The sequence below is a fragment of the Bombyx mori genome, chromosome 1 (genome assembly GCF_030269925.1).
Source record: "Bombyx mori chromosome 1, ASM3026992v2".
Taxonomy (NCBI): Eukaryota; Metazoa; Arthropoda; class Insecta; order Lepidoptera; family Bombycidae; genus Bombyx; species Bombyx mori.
In genome coordinates, this window is record NC_085107.1 from 278,824 (window position 1) to 304,839 (window position 26,016).

General features: G+C 38.1%; 1 protein-coding gene across 2 annotated transcripts in view; it reads right to left on the bottom strand.

Annotated features, from left to right (window-relative positions):
• The window catches only part of LOC101739615 (adenylate cyclase type 6), a 203,776-nt gene that overhangs the window by 131,127 nt on the left and 46,633 nt on the right, over positions 1-26,016 (bottom strand). The window lies entirely within an intron of this gene.

Genomic DNA, 26,016 nt, shown 5'->3' on the forward strand with positions numbered 1-26,016 from the left:
ATCTGATTGAAATAATCATTTTAATCATTTTGATTCAAAGTTGTAACAAAATATAATATTTAGCAAGAAATTTGAAAAATTGTGTATTAGATAATCTTGATCGATTTTTCCTTCTGCTATTTATTTAAAGGAGCTCTTGATACCGCAACGCCGTGAGCATATATTCGCCTCACATCTATGAACTCACGACATACAGTTCGCGTTGTTCCGACGCTCAGATTAAACGAAAACATTGAATGAGTTTTCATTTCATTTCCTCTGAAGGATATCGAACAAGTTCACAAAACAAAAACATTCAACCTCACTTAACATATATGTATTTACATATGTACATATTTATGTATATGTATATACTCTTCAATCTATATACTATGTCCTCATCATAATGAAAATAAAATAACTGAAAGATTATTGATTTTCCTTAAACACTCTACAGTTATGTTCATACACTTTTATTCATGCCTGAATTCTGTGTTGAAGTTCGTGCTGATTATTTTGAGTTTGCAATCGGTTAAGGTGAGCTCTGGTAGCCGCACACCAGGCCATCCCTTTTAATTTTTAATGCACAGTTGGTCGGTCCACATTGAGATGTGTGGCGCCTTTTTTTTCCTACCTAAGCTGATAACCTTGAGAGACTATTTAAGCGTAACCTTATCTAGTAGGTGAGCTCACGGGGCTCAAACTTGACGACGTTGCTAACACGAACCCTATCAAGAGCCGTGCTTCGCAGAACCTACCGCCGGATTGGAAACGCGACCCACTGAGAAGATTTGGCGAGAAACTCATTGGTGTCTGTGGGTTAGTTTACTCGTCGAGCCCTTCGTCGCAAGCGACGCGTTCGACGAGAACGATGACTGGTGTTTAAGGAACCTAAAAGCACTGTTAGTGGATCGGAAGGATCCAAAATGACGGTGTGGCGCCGCTGACCACTCTGTGTTGTACGCAGGGGGGCGCCACTTGTTCACTCACCTACTAAATAAAAAGAACCTACTCTCTAAATCAAACAGTAAGTTTATTGAAGACCTAAACGATTCTGGCAAGTGCTTGGAATAGTTTACTAGTAGGTGGTTTTTCACCGCCGGGCCAATGTCGCAACATTCCATTTGAGAGGTATGGCGTTTAGACATTCTATTAGGTAGATATGTATCCGGTAAATGTAATACTAACACTATCCAATACTGGGTGAATGTTTACAACACCGTGTTTGTGTTATAAAAATGTTTAATTTTAACAATGTTATGTCTACTCCATTATCGGTGTTCGGATTCATAAACATTACATCTAACAGGGATCTGTTGCGTTGTTTCACGGGAAATATGTTTCCTAATTACGTTATTGTTTTATTAAATTACTGTGTCTAAATAAATACGGCGCTCCAGTGAACTCTGCCGAGAGAACAGTGCTATCAGCCTGCAAACTTGAGCCGCTATATGTTTCTTAATGCTATTTTCCAATAAATGTTGGCCAGCGGGTTCGCCGTGAACTCCATGTTGACATCATCTTCATGAAGACCTGACACACTGACCTGAAGACACTGTTCCTTTTTATTTATATTGTTTAATACTACACATAAAAACTATACATAAAAACACTTTTTTTGCTTTTTGTCAATAATAATATTAGGTCTGTTCCTAATAAACTGCAGTTTAGTATACAGAGAGTTTAAGTCGTTTTTTCTTAAATATTTTATTTTATTTTTATTAGACTGGAAGAATAGAGGGATAGGCCTGAAAACTAAAACCAGACTGGTGCGGACTCTTGTTTTCTCTATCTTCTTGTATGGAGCTGAGACATGGACGTTGAAAGCAGCAGACCGAATGCGCATCGATGCTTTCGAAATGTGGTGTTGGAGACGCATGCTAAGAATTCCGTGGACAGCCTTCCGGACTAACGTGTCGATATTGAAGCAACTGGACATCAAAATCAGACTGTCTACTGTATGTCTGAAGCGGATCCTCGAATATTTTGGTCACATTGCGAGGAAAGACGGCGATAACCTGGAAAAACTTATGATCACAGGGAAAGTTGAAGGCAACAGATCTAGAGGCCGCAGCCATACTCGTTGGTCCGATCAGATCCGCACCGCTTTGGACAGTACAGTGTACAGCGCGCTGCATGACGCCGTGGACAGGGGAAAGTGGAAAAAGATCCTAAGATTGAAGCTCATGGGTGATGGTGGTCACGACCCTCAGACATGAGGAACACAACTCGAGGAGGAGGAGACATTAGCCAACCTGGCAGACTTCGTAGTGCCTCAATCGATAAATAAAAGACCTAAACTTTTGTATAAAATAAACTTAAAACAAACACAAGGAATCCGTCCGACGGGGGACACATCAAAGGAAAAACAAAAATGTTATTTTTATTTCATTCCGAGCATTTTCATATTTATCTACCTTTTAAACCTTCTCTGAACTTCCACAAATAATTTAAGACCAAAATTAGCCAAATCGGTCCAGCCGTTCTCGAGTTTTAGCGAGACTAACGAACAGTAATTCATTTTTATATATAGATGACGTGTAGGTGCTGAACTAGGCTTAACCAACATAGTCTATTATACTATGAAACGTTTCAGTTCAGGTAGAGTGTGTTGACATGACACATACACATAGAATCTCAACTTACTGGATTTTGTTTAATCGGCAGCCTTGTATAAATTTGTACTTATCAGTCGAGATACCGCTTGATATTGTCCTGATATTGTCTCTGATCATCGCGCCGCATTTTAACAACTATACTCGATCTCAACACGAGATGCTGATTTGAAGTACTACCACGGCTATTCATTGTCAAGTTTGTGCTGAAAATAATGTCAAAGACAATGTCATGACAACATTTACGACCTAATCGCTGATAAGCGGTTATCTTCGGATATAACTATGGTACGTCAGTATTGAGGCGCGCTACATATGTTTGATGATAAGGGATATTTTAGTTAAATGATAACATAGCACTACTGTCATTGTACTACTTCTTTTTATAATATATCGTTCATAGCCGCTTGTGCGACAGAGTCAGCTGTCAGCGCTTAGTTCGCCCGCATCGCCGCACTCCCGTCTTGTGTAAAATTCTTGTTCTTGTCACAAAGGTACAGACAGCTATAATATCTAAATATAAACGTGAGATCCTCTTTTCGATTTGAGCCAATAGAACTGTTGGTTGCTTCACACAAACTTGATTTTAATTCCTTCTTTATTATAGCAAAGTAAATAAAATATACACACATTTCGTCTTCCAAGCTCCACTGCGTGTGAGTGAGCACGGGTTGTATCGGGTTGTATGTTCGTAAATAATTTTAAAAGTCTTGTCTATGACGGTATACACTAAAAGAAAAAAAGTATATTATTTTTATACGATGACAGATAATTTTAATAATTCCATATGCGTCGATAGCTACCCGAGCTACCTGGCACAACTGTTCCGTCCCGCGGACGGACCTGACTTTTTATTATTATTTTATTATTACTTAAATGGATGGACGAACTCACAGCCCACCTGGTGTTAAGTGGTTACTGGAGCCCATAGACATCTACAACGTTAATGCGCCACCCATCTTGAGATATAAGTTCTAAGGTCTCAAGTATAGTTACAACGGCTGCCCCACCCTTCAAACCGAAACGCATTACTGCTTCACGGCAGAAATAGGCAGGGAGGTGGTACCTACTCGCGCGGACTCCAAGAGGTCCCACCACCAGTAATTAGGCAAATTATAATTTTGCGGGTTTCATTTTTATTACACGATGTTATTCCTTCACCGTGGAAGTCAATCGTGAACATTTGTTGAGTACGTATTTCATTAGAAAAATTGGTACCCGCCTGAGATTCGAACACCGTTGCATCGCTAGATACGAATGCACCGGACGTTTTATCCTTTAGGCCACGACGACGACGCCGACTGTGGCGATTGCGAAATGCTCCAATAAAGAATACATTTACCCTGAATAAGTCAAAGATGCTCCACGTGTACACACTCGTACATCTGTCTCATGTTTGTTAATACTGACATTTTGAGTGACGTCCCTTTGGTAGCTGTCACCTGTCGCCGGCACTAAGTGCAGCTCCTCCAACACTGACAAAGTTACAGTACGGAACAATTTTGTGCGTACAATAATATTCGCTATTGTTATTGGAGTTCCTACAGTGAGAGTCAAACTGTTGAGTTTGAAGAAAATTACCATAAATTATTTACAATCACGAGTCGTAGACAAAAATTTGATAAAGAGCAGAGTTACCATTTCATTGTTTGCGTTGTGATTATACGCGATGCATCCAGTTACTTACAACAAACAGTAAAGCTCGTAGATGAGAACTTATTTACAATCAATTTAAAAGTTTCATTTTATACTAATCTCATACAATTTATAGAAGTAATGAAGTGTTCATAGGTTTTTAAAATAAATTCTTCCGTGATATTACTATTATAATGTTATGAGGATATAGACTATTACTGAAATGTACAAATTTGAGAAACGACGAAGGTACAGATGATAAATTAAAAAATGTATTGCAGAAGTGTAAAATTAAAAGCGATCACGGCATCTAACTGTAGTTGTTAAAGTCTCCCAAAAGCCTTTAATGGAATACCCTTGTTAGCGATCTGTGATGGAGGCGGACAGAGCACATAAATATTAGTTTACTTAACGTATAAACTTTACATTCACGCACTGATTTTATTTACTGGTAGCGTGGGCTCGAGACAGAGAGAGGCCAATAAGAGGATCTTATTTAGTATTATTGTAACCTCGCTTATGTTGCTCAGAGTATGCCCACTGTTGGGCTAGCAGCGACTATGATCAACACACATCTCGAGTGAGGACAAGTGGCATTAAATCGCGTCACAATCTAATAAGAGAACAGATTCAAGTCGCTGAAGTGTGTACTAAGTAGCTGTAGTTGCCGCTCTCATGTGCGTACCACACGCACGTACCTATACTGCACTGCATCCGTGCAGAAAGATTTCAAATAAATATTAACAAACGTGTATGCGACTATATTGTTGTACATTTTATTAACTTCGTGGTAGATTTAGTGGCTCACATATATATTTTTATATATCTCATATAATATATATTGCATTAGATTGGCCCTTGTCATGTTTGCGAAACTTTCTATTAACTTTTTTATAGTCACATATATAAGTAGTTCATTAAATTATTTTTCTTTTGAGAGTTTTTTCATGATTCCGAAACCAACACCCTTTATTATTATTTTTAAGCAGTATTGAAACTCTGAACATACTGCCGACAAACAATCCCAGAGCTATATAAAACTGTTCGAAGTTACAATTCAATTAAATAAAGTTGTTTGAGCACAAACAACCAACGAAAACAAACTACAACTGTGTGTGTTTGAAAATAAGAAATTGATACATTAGTTTTCATTGCAATTTCTTAATTTCATCTCTGTCAAGGCTTATAATGTTCATGAAGGAAATCCACCAAAAATAAAGTAGTAAAATGTCTGCGACCGAGTACTATAATACTTTACAATGTGTTAATTTGTTTCCGATTTTTCATCATTATTATTGAAACAAGCTCCGTTAGTTACTGTGTAGTTCCAGAAGAAACCCTGTAGACTCGGACAATTTGAACATGAACAGGTTGTCATTAGACTTTTTTTAATTAATTGTACTTTCAAAGTTTCAACTCAAAGTTTTTTGTTCCGAAGCGTCTCCGGGAAAGTCAAGGAAGGGTTATAATTGAAGACTTTATACAGGAGTATATCTTTTATTTGAATGTTCGTTTACTTTTGGAAGCACCTTATCTCGTGGATCCAAATATTCTGGCAGGAAGCTCTCATGTATAATAAATGGACATAATCGTAGAAGAAAAAAAGAACACCGTGTTATGAAAAGATATTATATATAAATCTGAAAAAATATTAATGGGGCTTAACGTGAGCTCTCGTGGATACTCAGCACGATTCTGACACGAAGAGGTCATGCTTTCTCGTTTGTTGACTGAGCATCAGTTAGACTATAAAATTCAAATTTCAACCTGTGTGCAGATTCACATGCCTAGGCGGGTTATAATTAATATAACTACATAGAAAGCATGGGTTTTCTTTCATTTGAAACAGGACACGCAGTTTCTCCATCGGAAATCTCGCCGCTGCCAATCATTTGGAACGCGTCAGGGACTCCGTGTTATTATGGCGATTACAGCATGTCACATTCTGCCATAAGCTGCTAGTCATAAGCCCTCTTTTAAAACGCGACAAACTTCCGAGCGCTATACCTATTCATTTCTTTAAATAAAAGATTTTTCTTCAGAATACGATTTCTTCGGTTAGTTTCTTCTCTACTTTGACCGCGATATAATTTATTTTATCAGTTCCTTCGATAGTTGGGTTGTATCAATATTGCTCAAATCATACTTGATGGGATTTAAATTCTAGACTGATTAATAAATTCGAAGTATTACGTAAATTGATAACTACATGTCTGCTGGTTGTATTACATATAAGACTTTCTAAGCTATAAAATATTCTCTATTTATTTTTAAATAATATATTTTATACGTAATTTAAAAGCAATTCCAATTTTATTACGAGAAAACGTAGTATTTTTTAATATTTTACTTAAAAAAATTGGAATAACAGAGGGTAGGTGGTAACCTTTGACAAACACGAGCAGATCGCGTTACGGTTGTCATAAATATTCATCAAGTTGGAGAAAAACGAGCCGAACACCTCACTCACTTAAACTACAGATGAAATCAAACGCGACCCCGCGACTACGTGTCGAACTTTGCTTCGATTCTAACTTACTCACAATAGGAGCAGAACAAACATTTTGTTTCATGACAAATTAGCAAAACAGAATTGCATAAATCGTTTGGTTGTTCGTAATAACTTGTAACGACCTCCGTACGAACGAGAAATACATTACAAACGAGACCCGCCTTTAAAGTTTTGAAACAAATTCTTGAGCAAGTGATTAAATTTCTGAAGTCGCCGAAAGTAATTATATTTGTCAAACATGAACAATTTCCCTGATTCGTTGAATGACTTAGGTTCGGGTTCGTCTGTCAACTTTCTGACGCTCTTTTGTGCGCGCGCTTGTTAATCTAATCAAAGCTTCACTGGCGCTAGGCTACTTACATTATACTGTTTCATATATTTTACAGTCACATTAGAATGTTCTGTAATGTGATATTTTCGTTTATTCAAGTTTTTCTGAAGGGTCTGAAACCTCCAGGCAACTAAACACTTATTTCAGCTCTATACTGAAGCTCAAGGGAAATTGTCAAAGTGCCGTGTCTATTTCATAACAACTTTTTAGACATTACCGTGTATATTAATCAAACTCACATCTTTGTTTTTTTTTTTTTTTTAAGTTTTTTTTATTAACAAAAAATCAAATCAAAATAATTTAACATAACTCAACCCACACAGTAGAACAGATCTTCCAACGCGCTTGAAGGAGGCACAGTCCCCAAGATACTGGCTACGTTGCCTCGTTGGACAGCCAGACTCACTCTCTGTGCAAAGTACCAGCCAGCCTTAGCATCATGTGTAACCTCCTTCAAGCGTTTGGAGATTTCTGTTAAAAATTTCTTTGCTTCAGGGCCCCAAGGGCCCATTGTCTCAACCGCGAAAGGCAAAAAAGAATAAGAAGACCCCAAACCCGAATACTTCCGCTTTTTTGTAATTTCTGCTGAAGCTGCAGCTGAACCGAGGCGGGACGAAGTACCATCTAAATGACAGGGAGCCATAGTATCCACACAAGTAGCATCCCATACCAGGCATCTTTGTTATTGAAAAATTCATTTCGAGTTTTGTGTGCAGTCAGTGATACTAGTCTAGTCAGTGTAGATCGTAACCGACACATTCTGAAGTCGTAGTGGCCTAAAGTATAAGATGTCCGGTGCGATCGTATCTAGCGATGCACCGGTGTACGGATCCCACAAGCAGGTACTTTTTTCTAATGAAATGCATACGTACTTAGCAAATGTTTAAGATTGACTTCCACGGTGAAGGAATAACCTCGTGTAATAAAAATCAAACCTGCAAAACTATAATTTGCGTAATTACTGGTGGTAGGACGTCTTGTGAGTCCACACGGGTAGGTACCACTTCCCTGCCTATTTCTGCCATGAAGCAGTAATGCGTTTCGGTTTGAAGGCTGGGGCAAAAGGTACCTACTGTAAAAACTGAGACCTCAGAACTTATATCTCAAGGTGGGTGGCGGCATTAAGGTTGTTCCGTGAGCTCGTCCACCCATCTAAGCAATAATAAAAAAAAACAGAATTAAAAGTACTTATACAATTCAACATTGCGTTTATTATTAGCAATTCAAACGCAAAGTAGTAATAATTTTGTCTACGGCTTAAGGAAACATTCTCAATGGAATTCAATATACATATTTGTTACTAAACACGTTTGAGGATAACACTGTTGATGTGGCTGATTCAATTTCACACAAATAATAATAGCATCGACAGCCCAGCCCGTAAATTAATAAAAATATAGTCGCGTTCGATTACAATTTATAAAAATACAACGGGCTCTCGACCTTAACCCCTGGAAACAGAATCTAGATCGGATTAATCAAAGATCTATTAAAAGGAACGAAACCGATAAAGGAAGGATAACAAGTTGTTTTACAACGCGCCGATAATTATCGATTACTCGTGAGCCAATAATCGTTTATCTAATCGTTTTATCTTAATATATGACTTGCAATTATCGCTACTACATAACAACGTGCTATCTCTGACTAATTGTTTTAGGTCACTGAGCGTATCCAAATATGCACCGCTATTGGGATCACTACTTTTTCGACTTTTCAAGACTCGTGTGATTTCGTGTCTTTTCTTTGTAAATAGAGGCAGCAATAAAACCGGCAGCAGCGAGCAAGCGTTAAGACATAAGGCTGTCCCGGTCTACAAAACGAAACGTATCTTGCAGTCATACTCTCCCGGGCCGTTTTACCGATATGGGCTACTACTACCTACACGTGCTGTCACTAATGTGTATATAGTACCGTAAATTAAATGACCTTCTGACCGCATACTGAGAAAATACTGATTTCATGAATCTTTCGTTAGATTAGTATATAAACGGTCTCCGATCCCGCTGCAACTAATACATAATGATACAGTCAGATAAACCTTACTAGATATACGAGTAAAGCGGTTCCTCCTAAACTTAATTAGTACATCAAATGCAGTGTTTTATTTAATAATACAGACGTCCGTCGCCCTCGCCCAGCGTGCAGGTCGCCCCCGGGCAACGCCGACGCGCCTTTCGTTTCGCAGTATTCAACTCGCTCGACAATACAACAATGGCACGGTTGGCTTGTTTCTAATTGTCCGATTTAATTCTAAATTAAAAACATACCGTTGAATGTCTTGAGATGCCATGGACGCGGACGAAATGACCCTCTTTTGTAGACGACGAGATTTGTTTCCTTATGTTTGTTACTATATACATTTTATAATATATTATTTTTATTTTATACTAGCGGATCCGGCAGACTTCGTGCTGTCCACCCTCGGATGCGTTACCACCCGTCACCCCGATGGAAGTTAAAGACTTGATCAAAGACCTACGTCTTTGCAAGGCTCCCGGTTCCGACGGTATATCCAACCGCGTTATTAAACTTCTACCCGTCCAACTCATCGTGATGTTGGCATCTATTTTCAATGCCGCTATGGCGAACTGTATCTTTCCCGCGGTGTGGAAAGAAGCGGACGTTATCGGCATACATAAACCCGGTAAACCAAAAAATCATCCGACGAGCTACCGCCCGATTAGCCTCCTCATGTCTCTAGGCAAACTGTATGAGCGTCTGCTCTACAAACGCCTCAGACTTTGTCTCATCCAGGGGCATTCTCATCGATGAACAATTCGGATTCCGTACAAATCACTCATGCGTTCAACAGGTGCACCGCCTCACGGAGCACATTCTTGTGGGGCTTAATCGACCAAAACCGTTATACACGGGAGCTCTCTTCTTCGACGTCGCAAAAGCGTTCGACAAAGTCTGGCACAATGGTTTGATTTTCAAACTATTCAACATGGGTGTGCCGGATAGTCTCGTACTCATCATACGGGACTTCTTGTCGAACCGCTCTTTTCGATATCGAGTCGAGGGAACCCGCTCCTCCCCACGACCTCTCACAGCTGGAGTCCCGCAAGGCTTTGTCCTTTCACCCCTCCTATTTAGCTTATTCGTTAACGATATTCCCCGGTCGCCGCCGACCCATTTAGCTTTATTCGCCGACGACACGACTGTTTACTATTCCAGTAGAAACAAGTCCCTAATCGCGAAGAAGCTTCAGAGCGCAGCCCTAGGACAGTGGTTCCGAAAATGGCGCATAGACATCAACCCAGCGAAAAGTACTGCGGTGCTATTTCAGAGGGGAAGCTCCACACGGATTTCCTCCCGTATTAGGAGGAGGAATCTCACACCCCCGATTACTCTCTTTAGTCAATCCATACCCTGGGCCAGGAAGGTCAAGTACCTGGGCGTTACCCTGGATGCATCGATGACATTCCGCCCGCATATAAAATCAGTCCGTGACAGTGCCGCGTTTATTCTCGGTAGACTCTACCCCATGATCTGTAAGCGGAGTAAAATGTCCCTTCGGAACAAGGTGATACTTTACAAAACTTGCATAAGGCCCGTCATGACTTACGCGAGTGTGGTGTTCGCTCACGCGGCCCGCACACACATAGACACCCTTCAATCTCTACAATCCCGCTTTTGCAGGTTAGCCGTCGGAGCTCCGTGGTTCGTGAGGAACGTTGACCTACACGACGACCTGGGCCTCGAATCTATACAGAAATATATGAAGTCAGCGTCGGAACGGTACTTCGATAAGGCTATGCGTCATGATAATCGCCTTATCGTAGCCGCCGCTGACTACTCCCCGAATCCTGATCATGCAGGAGCCAGTCACCGTCGACGCCCTAGACACGTCCTTACGGATCCATCAGATCCAATAACCTTTGCACTAGACGCCTTCAGCTCTAGGAGCAGGCTTAGGGACCTCGGTAACCGTACTCGTCGAACTCGACAAAGAGTTCGCCGTGCAACCTAACCCATGAATCAGCTCGTTGAGTTTCTCGCCGGATCTTCTCAGCGGGTCGCGATTCCGATCCGGTAGTAGATTCATTCGCGAAACAATTGCTCTTGAGTTGTTAGGTCTCCTTCGGAGGCGCTCGGGCAGTTGGTAGCAAATCCCACCCCTCTTGGCTGAGCCTTTGCTCGCCCACCTGTCCTGGTGAAACTGGAAAGGCCTTCGGGCCACCAGTAAACTTTCAATCATAAAAAAAAAAAACTTCGTGCTGTCTCAATCGATAAATAAAAGACTTAAACTTATATAAAGGAAAAACAAAATTGTTATTTTTATTTAATTCCGAGCATTTTCATATTTATCTACCTTTTAAGCCTTCTTTGGACTTCCACAAATGATTCAAGACCTAAATTAGCTAAATCGGTCCAGCGGTTCTCGAGTTTTAGCAATTCATTTTTATATATAGAGAATTAGATTAGCTGGTTTATTTTTTATTTATTTTCAAATTAATAATAATATATTACTAACAGTACGCTAAGACTGTATTCACGAAAACGGCTTAAATACATAATAAAGTCATATAATACAATTCATACTATATTTATAATATTTAGTTGCTTCGTTGTGGTGAAACAATAATAGTTTACCTAACTATAATATTAACAGAACCTTGGACTACAGACATAATGTGAACCGAACAATCATCTGAGCCGGTGAAATTAGGGATTTGAAATTTTTGGGAAATATGCTTCGGGTGTTCTATTTTTTTTTTATTGCCCTTGTAGGCAGACGAGCAAAAGGCCCACCTGATGATGAGTGGTTACACAACATCTGAAAAGATGAAAAAAAAGCCAAGATATAACTGTAAAAGTAGTTTTAATTGTCTTCGATTCGCGAAACGAACAAAATACTTTATCAAAAGACATTTAGTTGAATACTACTCTTGTGAGGTAAAAAGCTCATCACACGTTGGTCATATATTATTTAGCTTCGTTATTGAACCATACATTGAAAACGGATGAAAATATTATAAAATATATAACCTAAAAGCAAGCATTTACGAATATTTTAATTGGAAAGTTTTAACGCAAGCCGCCCGCCGTCTCCACTCAATTAGATTCAACGATCCATGTTATCCGAGCTCGGTATTAAATACGAGAAACTGTGTTTCCCAAACGTTCTATGAAATGGTTTTTAATATATAGATTAGAGAAAACTAGATGTGATACTAAACATGTTATGATAATTCTCAAGCCACAACAAAAAAAAATTGAGAAGTTATGAAACATGACATTGCCTAAATATAAGAATGGGTTATGATTAGAGAAAATACTGAATGAAATAAGATACATTTTTGTAAGGTACAAGAAAGAATCAAGGTAATTACGCAAAACACAGATCTTATTACACGAACACGGAATATACATGTATATATTATATATACACAGTACACGCCGTGATAGTTTTTTGAAAACGAAATAACTTGAAACATGACCTCGGTTGAGGTCTCACTGGAAGGGGGCTCATTCCAAATTGTTTATTTCCAACTGTGGATATTTAAACACAATTTATCTTATTGTTCCGTTTATTAGACGCAGTAGAGACAACCGATATAATACATAGATATATGTATGTATATACGTCATTCTCTTTATTAGCAGAGCCCTGAAACTGCGATACTTTAAGACAAATATTTTGTTTGTATGGAAACATCTTGTAGCGGAATCCCCTTAACCTATATGTTGTTAAAGTTAAGGCATTTAATTATTGTATAACTAAACACAGAAAATAAAAAAAAAATATCATACAATCACAAAAATATCATACAAGTCTCGATTTGTTATAAACAAATTTATTAAATTTTATCAATTTGTGGTTTCTGAAAATTTACAAAATCCTTCATTAAAAATAAAATATAGGATAGGTGATATGTTACTACCATCTACAGGAGCAATGAGAAACTAATGGAAGCAAAGCCATCTAGTGGCCGAGGCCCTTAAAAAATTTAGAGTGCTTGAGTTGCTTATCTATACCTAACTAGTTTATGTGTATTATCTATGTTTATTACTGTAATTGCCTTCTATAGTGACGGTAATTAAGAATCACATTACCGACGAATTCCATTTATTATTAAGTGTAGAACAATAACAGGAGAAAGCTCCGGCTGCTCAAGCTGGAACGTATTGTTGACAAAAGCCACTCGTATTTATAGTAGAAAATTGAGGGTAGTTTAGTCATGAATTCTGTTGAATACTGTCTTAAGCAATTGTGTACACGCGTTGGACTTATTATAGTTTACCAACAATATCAACATTAAGGAAACAGTTAACTTTAATTAATTTTATATACATGTATATATGTGTATTTTTAGAAAGTTGTTTCTGCTATATCTACCAAACGGAACAATAAGATAAATTGTATAAATAAGTAATATATTTATATATGAAATTATAAAATATTTTATCCCAACGGACACTACAATTTAAAGAACGATGTACTGTGCTTTACTAAATTGTAAGTTAGACAACCCTAATTTGAATTATTTTATGGATTTAATTTCACATCTTACAACCTACTTTCATTATGGATGTCGTTTTCTGTTAATTTCTCTTTTGTTACAGTATGAAGCGATATCTGCTTTCACGAATAATTGCAGGTGAAGCAGTAGGGTAAGGAGATAAATAACAAAAGCTAGTCAAACTGACGAAAAAGAACATTTAAAATGAAATGTATAGTTTCTAATACAGTAATAGAATCGCACCGAGTGCACGTAAAGACTTCAAGTTGCTCCGCCGTTTCCTAATGTCTATTTGGATGATGGCTCTATCGTTGCCAGCTCATATCGTCGTGAGAACAGTTGAAGACGATAACCGCAAGACTCGGTCTCGCATGACGTAACGGGGTACGATATTGTTCGTGTCGCTCAAGTTTGAGAATATTCTGTTTTATATGAACCGTTAGCTTGTTTGCTTGTACTCGAAGTTTCAAGTTTTTTTTTGGAATGGATGCATAACTAGTGGACCGAATACCGTTCCAGCTTTCCTCCCTACAAGAGCGCAGTAGTACCACCTCTCGAGCAGGGGGAGATGGAAAACCTCATGAGACGTGTCTAGTTTGCTTTCTCCAAAATTATATGACGATCATGATCACTCCGTCAAGAGTGACACGATTGAGAAGAAGATAGAGAGAAGAGAAATAGACTGTTTTAAGTTGTTATAAACACATAATATTAAGTTACTTTATGTGTTTATAAGATTATCTAGTGACAGGTACACCACAGTAAAACATATTTATGTTTAAGTGGAATGAAAGTTATAAGCATAATTAAATATATTAGACGTATAAAATAAAATTTAAACAATTAAATTTAAAACAAAAAATCATAATTTAGGGGCTGAGGGTGTTCTATATAATACGTTTGTGTGTGTGTGCTCCACGAGCCCCGCTTTCATTTTATAAAGTGCAAAAGTTTAAGAGAAGCAGACAACAGTCAATACAAACAACAATTCGCAGGAGAAGAATTAGGAAACTTATGATGTCAAGACGCGGAAATGTCATTGACAGAAAGGATTCCTTGGAATTGATAATATTTACCTGAGTGCTTCTCACTAACCGTACAAAGATTGGCATTCACTTGTAGTAATAAATTTACTGTAGATAATATAGTTCGCCTTTATACGTAATGAGGCAATTAAGGAATCTATAATAAACATGTAAAGCTTCACCAGTGGAGCTCCCACTTGGGATCCGAGTTAATAAAGTCCTTGTTTGTAGTGTAGTCCAACCAATTAAGAAAACTTTATATAAAAACTTTAAAGAAATTTAATAATTGTTGTCGCTTCTCTCTACGGCTTATGAAGACGCTTTAAATTGTGTATCTTAACATGTTTTATGAATATTTACGATAAAATTGATTTTGGTAATATTACTGTTCTACATATTTTTTATCAAAGCACGACTGCTTTACCGTTTGGAAATCAGGGGGACTCTTGCGGGCCCGTAATACGACCACCAGTACATCCCATTACACTCCAATAACGCGAATATATAAATATTAAGGATTTTTTATTTATTACATAAAATTATTCTTCCTTCCTGTAAGTCATCCAAGAGCGTGTGTTAAGTATGTATTTTTTTAAAAATTTGGTGTCTACGTGGGTGATTAGATTTTCGGCATAGTTGCCTCAGTTGATGTGAGTACACTAGTACTAGTAGCTGTGTCAATATCGTTTGCTTACTAGACTAGACTAGACACCCTTTTTTTTTTTTTAACGCTGGGGAATCCATTTACGGATACCCGGTCGAGAGGGGTAATAGACCGGGTTATGTCGGACTCCGGCGCCTCCAGAGAAGAAGAGGGATCTTCCAATTCCTACCGGGAGACTACGCCTTGAGAAAGGCGCGCGAGGCGCTGCGCGGCGTCTACTACGCAGGACCCGCCCCGCAAAACCGACTACCGACTAAACCCCATCGAGCTCCACCACTCCGACTCCACGAAACCTACGGTACCGCACAATGCGCGCCGCAGGCTCGCCGTCGCCGGTACCCATCCTGACAATAGGACGGGATCCCATCCCCGGGAAGATCCCGTAGGACGTCGTCTCGGGAGACACACCGTGAGTGGCGCATAGGAGCCACCTTGTGCCGCCTCACCACGGAACCAACAGCAGAGCACCGGGCGCCCCCGCACCCAGTACCCAACAGTCCCTACGGGAGATTAACGGGAGCATCGTGCCCGCGTCGCCCACCCCGCCTTCTTCGCTGAGGAGCCGAAGAGGGATCCCACTCCCTTTTGCGCTCCTCAGCCTCGCGGAACGCCATGACCAGGTCGCAAAATCTGGCCATGGCCTCCCACGAACTCTCGTCCTCTAGCATGCGGGCAATGACAGCCCGCAAGGAGAGGAGACTAGACACCCTACTACCGCCAACACTACTATAAGTTTCCCCGAACAACAGTGAATCTTGAATTTTTAGAAAATAATTACGAGGGGTGAAAGTGGTTTAAGCAACATTTGTGCAATTTTACTGAAAAGCCATTTAAAATTTAAAATTTGGAAAAAACATCATAAAAAACAAAGTAGCGACACATTTAGCGAATGTGACAGCCAAGAGTAATCGGTATTTAATATACTTTTGGGTAGATAATATAATTTTAAAGGTCATCTTGTAATCTTCTAAGAAATTGTTTATGGTGCAAATGATTTGGTCTCTCACAGGTGGGTGATTAAAAATGTCTATTTAAATATATTTTTCTTTCCTACATGATTGTTAATTAATTTCAGTAAATAATAATAGTTCCCTGCACATTTTCAAATTTACGGCCGCTTTTGTGGCACGTTACAATGTAAATGTATTATTGGTATTAGCCCCTGCATCACGCATTTGGTTGAGAGCACAGACTGGAATGGGTAACCGCGCTAATTACATTTGCATTTTAATGAAGTTTAATTGTATCCGAATTGTTTACATTTATGAGACATAGCACTTTTTATTTGTTTTCAGCAAACAGGAAATTAGCCGAATTTACATGTCATCGAATGTAAGCTATAGTAATTATTTTGACTCTTCTGTTCAGTACCCAATAACGAGATGTCGACCTTTAAATTAAAAATTTAAAGGTGGTTCAGCCCTTCGATTTGGCTAAAACTGTATAGAGTGAAACGAGTTCTGCAACCAGGGTAAGAGAACATGTTATTGAATTGCTGAGCTTTTCTTGTCACGGTCATGGTACAAGATCAGGGTGAGATGTAGTGGTCGCGCAGAGCGTCCCAGTGCCAAAGCGAACAATTAAAAAATTTCCGTATTTATTATTTCTATCGACGCTCTCAAATTCATTTAAGAAATTGCTTAAAACAGGTCTTAACAAACTTAAAATTTAAAATATTGCTTAACAAAATGTGTACCTTGGAGAGTTCCGATTTATTACTTGCTAGATTTGTAAAGGTCGCCAATAGAAGTATTCACATATCCATGTCACATTAAGCACGAAAACTAATTCTGATAGTTTCGTGTAAACCATGGACACAATCCCTCGCCTCAAGACAAGGCAGCACAAAGATAATATAGTTATTAGGTTGCGAGCACACGCGATACAAGGGTTCGCCATTGTGCCCACGGAGCGCACGGCCGATAGCCCGACGTACCCCTTCCAGATTGAATTATACCTCAGAGGTCCCGTGGTCTGATCCGATTACATTTTATCTTCAATATTACTTTCTGCTCAATTTGTTAATGTCTAATGTATTGAAATCGCGTCTGGAAAATTCTCTTTGTGGTTATTATATGATTTTGTGGTGACGAGAGTGAGAAAAACTCCATTATGATTTTCAATCTATTTACCTGAAGAGGGCACAAGTGTTCATTTGCTTCCATTTAAAATGCATTAGTTGAACACACATCAGAAAAAAGCGAATGTAAACAAGAATACCTCTCGACGTGGTTCGAGTCGGCACAAAAACACTGAAATCCATTTAGTAGCGGATCTTAAATAGCTAAACCACACACATGCACGAGTATACGTAACCCCAAATGAAAAACTTTTTCATCAATCCGCCAAATTTTTATCGCGAAGCGTCAGTGTTGACGGAACGTGTTCTGTGTGATACGAGCATCACGTAGCAGCTACGCGATGCTACATCGTAGCTGCTTTATTTATGGACCTTGGACATAGAGTACATGAAGCAAAAACCTAAATAGCCTTAGCATTTTGTGAGCTGTATGTTTTAGCTAGATTAACAATTATATTTGAGAATAAAATATATTATAATTTCAACCCAGAACTTTATAACTTATATTATGGGAGTTGGCAATGTGACTTTACTATTACGAGTATACAACGAGTGATTACGAACCTCCGACAGTTCATTGTAGCTCCTTGACGCGTAAGCTTTAGAAATTATTTCTCATAAAAACAGTTTACATAAAATGAGATTCCCTGAAATTAGTTATAATATTTAAACTACACTAGGTGTGTTTATTAAATTTTCTAGTTATAATTTGAAATATCTAGAGTGGTGATAAGGGTTTTGATAATTTGTTGTTCTTTACCTTCAACATGTTTAAATTGCGGCAATCCTAAGGGTATTTGGTAATTCGTTGTAGAATTACGCTCCCGCTGAAAATATCGTTTTCTCTCCACAGTCAGTCCGGACCTTCAATCACTAGGATTACGATTTTATATTTACTTCTTAGGTTGTGCCTATTTATATATTTAAATGTATACACATATATACTTAGTTATTAATTAGCATTAATATTGACAATTTGCTATAATATTTTTAATTAGAATGCAGGTGTAGTATGTTTAATTGGATAAGGTTAAAAGTATTTGCTTTTTCATTTAAATGTTTTATGGGGAGGAGGTCGTAAGACAAAACTTTAAAGACTTCTTTATTATTGTTGTTGAGTGCCTCATGATGTTAATAGATTTTTTAAAGCGGTTGGTCCCCATATTTCAATAAAGTGTCGCAGGTGTGATTTATTTAAAAAGCTGTCAACGTCAAATCGCGCTTTGTTCGGTCCGCAATTAGCTATTTTACGTAAGTTTCTTAGCATAGATTTTAATTTTGATCTCAAATAAAATATTGATCAAGTTATCCTACAGTAAGCACAACATTAATTTTATTAATTATAAGTTGTAATAGAACATTTAAGTAAATCATTAAAAAGCTGGCTTTTGTCGTGAATTAATTCTGTATTACTGTTTATACTTGGCCTATGTTCTACTTATCAGCTGTTCATTGAATAGCCAATGTGACCTGAAGTCAATTGTTATATCAGTGTATGTTCACGCCCACAGGACGTCGGAGTGAGCAGTGAACTGTGTAATGCGAATTAATTTACACAAACACATTATACTCGTAGGAACACATACTCGTATATGACAGTTTGTTCGTTCGCTCGAGAATAATTTATACCGGAGACTACGTCGGCTTTTAGATTTCGTAGAGTACTTCTCATCAAATGAATATGAACATAGATTTGGAAGAAACTATGTCATTGTTTAAATGAAGATTCTGGAGAGTAAATGTAATCCAGATTTCCATTTTTTAAATAAATTTAATTCGTATGTAAACTTAATATCTATTCAAGCATCTATTACGTACTCTACGCATAATAACTCACAACAGATAATGTACATTCAGTTAGTACAGTAATACAGTCCACTATACACGACAATATACAGAATACCGTTTACAAATAGAAATACAGGCCTATATCATATATTTCACCGTCGTTCGGACGGAGCTAAACAAAGCTGCGGTTTCGAAAATTGCTACTTTTGTTTTCTGCTTACGTCACATATCAGTAAAACGATGAAGTCTTATATACTCATTCTGACTGTAGTTTTGCCTTCGCAGACCACACTTTGACGAACTCTTGCTCAACAGAGCGGTGAAGGGTAGTTTATGTTCTATCCCGCGGCTCAAACTATTTTCAAACAAACAAAATGTATGCAGTGGCTTGGGCCTAAAACATTACAGATAGAGAGTACTGATTTTGTGTACTAGTAATAATATTTTTTGGTATTTAATTTCCAAATGTTTAACTACCAAATTCCAATTTCGTTTAAATGACGACCACTTCACCGTAAAAACTACAAGAGAATCGGTTCATTAGTTCTAGACAGCTAAGCGTGCGCGACGCAACAAACAGAAAGACAGACAGTTATTCAAAAATCGCTGATTTATGTTCTATTACTTTTCATTAAGTTCTATTACTCTTCACTTACTTAAAAAACCTTTCTGCAATATACAGACACACCGGATCCTATTGTTGTCTTACATCCATATTATGATTAACTATGTTCTACATAAAATTAATATAAGCCTAATAATGTTATGTTTATAAATGAGAGGGTAATTCGTGAGTTTCTGATGCGAACATTTTGTACGTGAAGTGTTGTTTGCTTAACCAAATGTTTGGCCATTTGTAAACAACGTATACTGGACGACGTTTGCTCTACAGTAAGTAGCTTGTGTGTAGTAGTTTTGTTGTTTTGTCAGTGTCGTCTGATCACTTTATGTGTTGTCTTCGGCAAATTAGAAACATGTCTCAAACTATAGTTGACTATAGTGCTCAATCTAAACGAAGTAAAGTGTAATTGAGTCATCTTCGTCTAAGTCTGCCTAATTATTTCGTACATCGGTGTCAAATAACTCAATCGAGCTGAATTTCCTTCAATTAAGCCTCTCTTCCCCCTTTTTGATTTCGTACTCGCATCACAAGGTTGTCTACCTATTTGTTGAATATTAATTTTAATATTTCAATATATAAATTTCACGTTTATTACTTAAACGTGAGAGGTGTATGTCTTATATTCAAATAAGTACAAGTTTTGTTAAGATAAGACAAAAAGTCGTTTCTACTGTTGTACTGAATTCTGTTAATTTAAATACAACGGCCTCCGTGGTGTCAACCCATCTCCTTCCGCGGAGGTCGTCAAAGGTGACCCAGAGAAACACAGAAGAACAGATCTTACCAACATGCTGCTATCTCCTACTGACAACTTTACTAGGTTGCGTCCAGCTTGAGATACGTATATACCTACTAGATAGCATGGGCAGCGGTAACCACTTCACGACCGGGAGCCGAGAGCTCTCTCACCCATCTACGCATTTGAAAATAAGCGAGTCCTAATGAAGTTAGGCATCAGATATGTCATTAGTTACAGGCGCCCAGGCATCCCTGGCATAATGCTGGTGCGAGGCGTCGTGTGTGTCAGCCCTACCACTTAACATTCCTTCGCGAGAATCAGCGTATACAGCTAAGTGAAGTAATTAAATAAGTGTTTGTACAGGATAAAATCCTTTGGTAATTATGAATTCTAAGCTCATACATATTTGAGAGAGGGAGTATGGTTGTTCTCAGCTTGAAGAGGGTGATGTTGGATAAGAGTCGAATTTATGTAAGGGGTCACTTTTGATGATCCTCTGCTTTAAATGTTAACTTGTTGTTGTGCTACAAGCTATTTTACCAACAGCAAATCCCAAAGCATTATTGGATACTAAGCTCGCGATGTAACAAGTTGTATCCATCTGCTATCTGTCGAGCAGAGATTTAATGCCTACATATTCTTCTTCCAAACTTGAATTGTACTTCTTTAAGGATTAAATTTTAAATTCATCGAAATACATTTTTACTGACACGTCTGTATCTACGTAAGCTATTTGGCTCAAAAAGCTTTTGGTTTTAGGTTTTCCGAGATAAGTAGAGATTATAGGTAAAAAAAATTTAACCCTCCTCAAATTGAACCAGTCCCTCCTTAAAAAATGATATTAAAACAATAAAAATAGATTTAACATTTCGCAAATTTTTAACAAATAGTGATCAATGATAAGATTTTTATGTACAAACGTTTATCAAACCTCTAGCCTTCTTGAGTTGTTTCGGCCGCATTTATACACACGTAATCTTTATTTTTTTTTATAGAAAAATATAGCATTTGTTGGCTCAATATTCAAATGTTGATAACAAAGCTTAGTAAATCGCGACTGCGAAAAACTGTAAACTTTACAAAACGTCGTAAATAATATCATTATAATAATAAATGTGAGACTAAAGCGTAAAAGCAGTTTTAATTATGCCTACGACTTTAGAAAACCAAATAATATATGCTGTACACACTACTGTATAGCCACAGTGTCCTAGCTGCACTCACACACGATCATCTGGCCAGAACTAGGATTTAGAGACTGATATACATTCATACTTACATATAGACGTTTAAGTATATACACATATTTTCCCGAAATGGCAATCGAACCCACGACCCTCCGCCCAAGTCAGGCGCGCGAACTACTGCACCGCCGGGTTAGTATCAACCAATAATAACATTCAGTATGACAGACAGACAATGCTGTAGACCGCGATTATAATATAATTCGGACAAAAATGTAAGTACGTGATTAAATTAAGTGAATTACCTCAAGCAGTTCGTTAATACAAAGAACTGTTAATTAACCAGGACAGATTAAAGTAAACTTTTAAATCTATTAGTCATTCAATGAATGTTATGAAGCAGGAGATAGCTCACAAAAGAGTTTTAGCTGTGCACGTTACAGCGGGCTGACATCAGCGAGCCTTTCAACTTTTATTAATCTTATCTTAGAATATTAATCTTCTTCAATTATCAAGAAGGCAATTAGTCAACATTTTAGTGTAAAATAATTTAGTTTTTTAATTTTCAGAACTGTTTCGCGAAAATAATGACAATCGGGTTAACTTGGCCCGAAGTAAGCGTGTAGCCCGCGATCGACCGCAGTTGCGAAAGCTGTTGGAGCGCTCTGCCCCACCTGGAGGACGGAGGACGGAGGTCGGAGGAAACTACACTAAACAAACAACTGGTTCGCGACTTTACAAGGCTTCACGTAACATGATTTATGGTAAAAATGTGCTTCATTTTACCACTTGAAGTTAAAAAGAAAAGTATTGCAAACAAGAACAATAATTTCGCAGGAATTGTGTGTGACCTTACAACTTTTAAGGTTAATAAGAAAAAGCGAATTGTTTCGATTCGACGCTTGATTTGTGCAGATTCGAAGAAAAAATGTTAAATCAGTACACCGAGCTGCTCCTAACTAAATGCCGCGGCTTCTGCCTCGATGTGAAATATTAATAAAGTTTCTGTTCTGGTCATATTAAGAATCCCATTAAAATATTAAGTAAACGGTTCAATATAAACTTTCATTACTTGTAGCATGTACTTTGTGATTCCTATTTCACATTTTATAATAACGTTTACCTTTAGAAATGAGAACTTTTCCATGGACGTCTGATTACTTCGTTCTAAATTGCTTAAGTAGATAATTATCAATAAGACTACTGCATGCTTAAAGTTGCTACCAACATTATTCCATGAATGTAAGGTAATATGATAATTTAGTTGATAGTTGCCTGGACTGATCGACCAGACCGATCGATCGGAGGATCCACTCTCGGTGCTTTTAGGCTCTTCAAGCACTGGTTACCGTCCTCGTCGAGCTAGTCCATAACGGCGACGGGCGTTACCTACCAGTCCTAGCAGGGACCTAACAGTCCGCACGTAGCTGGAATAATCCCTTAAGCTACCAGCAAAAAGTAGGGGGAAAACAAATATGAGTTTACCACAAGTACCGGGCACGTGCGAACCTATAGCTGTGTGCGTGGCGAGTAAAGTGATTAACAGTAAATTGAATTTGGTCTCAGTTAATCACACGTCGTCTACTAACGTCGTAAGATTACTCTCACCCGATGAACATCTATCATAATGTGTATATCTAGTTACAGCTACGTTGGTCTAAGCCGAGAGTGAAATGATATGCCCGCGATTTGAAGGTACGTCATAAGAGTAAAAATTGTCATTAAGTAATATTAATTATACTCGTAAGATCAGTTACTTTTCAAACTTCAATGCCCATAGCTTGCTCTGTAAGTTAAGCACAAGCAGTATACCATATAGTCCTACCATATCCTTCTACACATAACCGTATTATTTATTGGCTGACTAGGTGGTTTTGTAGTTGGCGCTCCTGAGTAGCGGACCGAGAGTCGATATCATCTTCGGGCAATCATTAATGTGACGAACCGGATTATTTTTCCAGGTTTTTAATATCTATATGTTGATCAGAAAATATTTAGTATTCATGTCATCCTGCAGTTCCAAAGTTCAGGGTTACTTATTTAGATCTCGATAACCGTGTGCGGCTTGTTGCCGATTATAAATTTCTTTATCAGTACAGCAACACTTACGTACCCGAATAGACTATTTATCACATACAGTATCGAACGTTGCCTAGAGTACCTATTCTATTAATTGCGTATTATCTCTCGTGTTAATTACGAACGGTTAACGAATCAAATAATACGTATTTTAGGATTTCGTGTGAGCGGTTTATAACGACCCTAATATCTGGCGGGTGCCCCCGCTGGCATTTGAAGCAGAATGTCCGTGAATCGACCCGATACGTTAATTGCTCTGGCCCGTCTCCAAGTCCCTGACTCGGCACCCGGACCTCGTGCGGCCATCGCAATCTATTGAGGAAGTTCTCCCGGTATATTTACTAATAACATAAGTAACAAGTGTCCCTTACTAAAGAGAATGTGCGGATTTTAAGATACTCTCCACTGTTATTTGGCAAACGCTAAAACGGAGCATCTTCGAAACAAATGTAAATATGATGTGTAAGGGGATTGACTCGAGGGAATACAAACGTCTATGAGATATAAAGAAACTCGCGATTCCGGGTATTCCCTAATTAAGCCTAAAATAAATTCCTTTTTTCTGTTTATTGTGTTCAATACCCATCAAAATATGTAGGATAATTTATTTAATATCAACCTCAAATAATAATTAAAAGTCGAATTCAAATAACCTCAAATCAAAAAGAAACACCAAAAGAAGGAAGGGTAGCACGAGCCCGCCCGCCACATACATATTTTATCTGTAATCTAAATGACAAATTACTGTTCTGTTTGCGTGTTTTTTTTTAAGATAATTTAATTCTTGATTATTTAAAAAAAACCGCTCGTGAAGATGTAATGGTGCTGTAAAAGTTTTTATAGAAGCGTTTGTAGCTTTCACCCGTGAAGCGATTTGTGAACGCCGCCGGACACGGAAATAGACGTTTCGGTGATTACGGGCCGCGAGCCGGCCTGCCCGAGCTGAATTAATTCTACGTTTTTGAAGTAATTTCACAAATTATATTTAAAAGTAGGTCACTGAACAATCTACAGAATATTTTGTTGGATTCCATAGCTTATAAGCTCAGGTCTCTTGAAATGTATCGGTCTACGTACTGTACTATCAATTATTATTTTTATAAGTCAATATAATATACGGTAGGCAGAGGCTTGGTATTGCTGATGTCTACGGGCGACAGTAACCACTCACCATCAGGTGGGCCGTATGCTCGTTTGCCTACAAGGGCAATAATTATTCATTAGACGGTTACAGGCAGACGACCAAGCGAAGGTATATCGTTTTAGGAATATTGTAAATGGCTAGATGAGCTGATAGATCGGCACTTACACAAGTGAATTCTACTTAGGGACATGAGGTCGAGTCCTCCAGCAACAAGGTACCAGTTTCAGGTACCAGTTCGCAAACCAATTTATATACATAATATAATTATTTCACAGCAGTCTCGTATAGAGTACAGTGTATAGAATGCCTCGTGCGTCGTACAAATTGGAAACACGATATTTAGATGAAGGCTGCATGAATACACAATGCATTCACGTACAATGTAACCCAGTATCATATTCATATTCACTACAAAAGGGTGACACGTCAGTAACAAACCCGTGTTCGATATTAGACACGCTGACAACCTATTTAATGCGCATGATTTATTCATTTAGACCAGGATGATGTTCTGAATCCACCATGGCTATAGGAGATTACTACTTTCAGCCCAGAGACTTCCACTGTTTGACCTAGGCTTTCCTCAAGCCTCGCCAAAACGAAAGGATGAGTATTAAAATGTGTTATTTTAATAAAGTTGTTCAAAGCTCAAGACTCGGCATGTACGAATATATTTCATTTTCTATAAAGTTGTATTGTCTGACGTACTGAAGCAGTCCTGGGGGCAGCAGCTATCGAGCATTTTGCTGGCCAGCCCTCGGGCTACGAAATGCTATTTAAACGGTTTCTGTTTGTTGTTTTATATAAGAGTACCTGAAATGTTAAGAAAATAAAGAGAAAATTTGAAACAGTTTTGAAACGTGAAACCTTCAAACAGTTTTGCGAGGAACGCCAAAGGGTACTTGTAGCGGTGCTAATGAAAAAATAAAATTTTCTTCCCAAATTATTAAGCCTTTTTCTTGTTCGCCAAAATCTTTCTGTAAGCTGTCTCCAAAAATATGCTGCCAATAATACTAAGATCACAACCCGCTGTCATCGTATAAAAACTAAGATAAAAAAACAGATAAAAATGCCCGCCTTGTACCTCGGCATAAAATGTACAAAGAATCTTTAACATTTGAAGGGAAAATGAAAAAAGTAAATGATGGA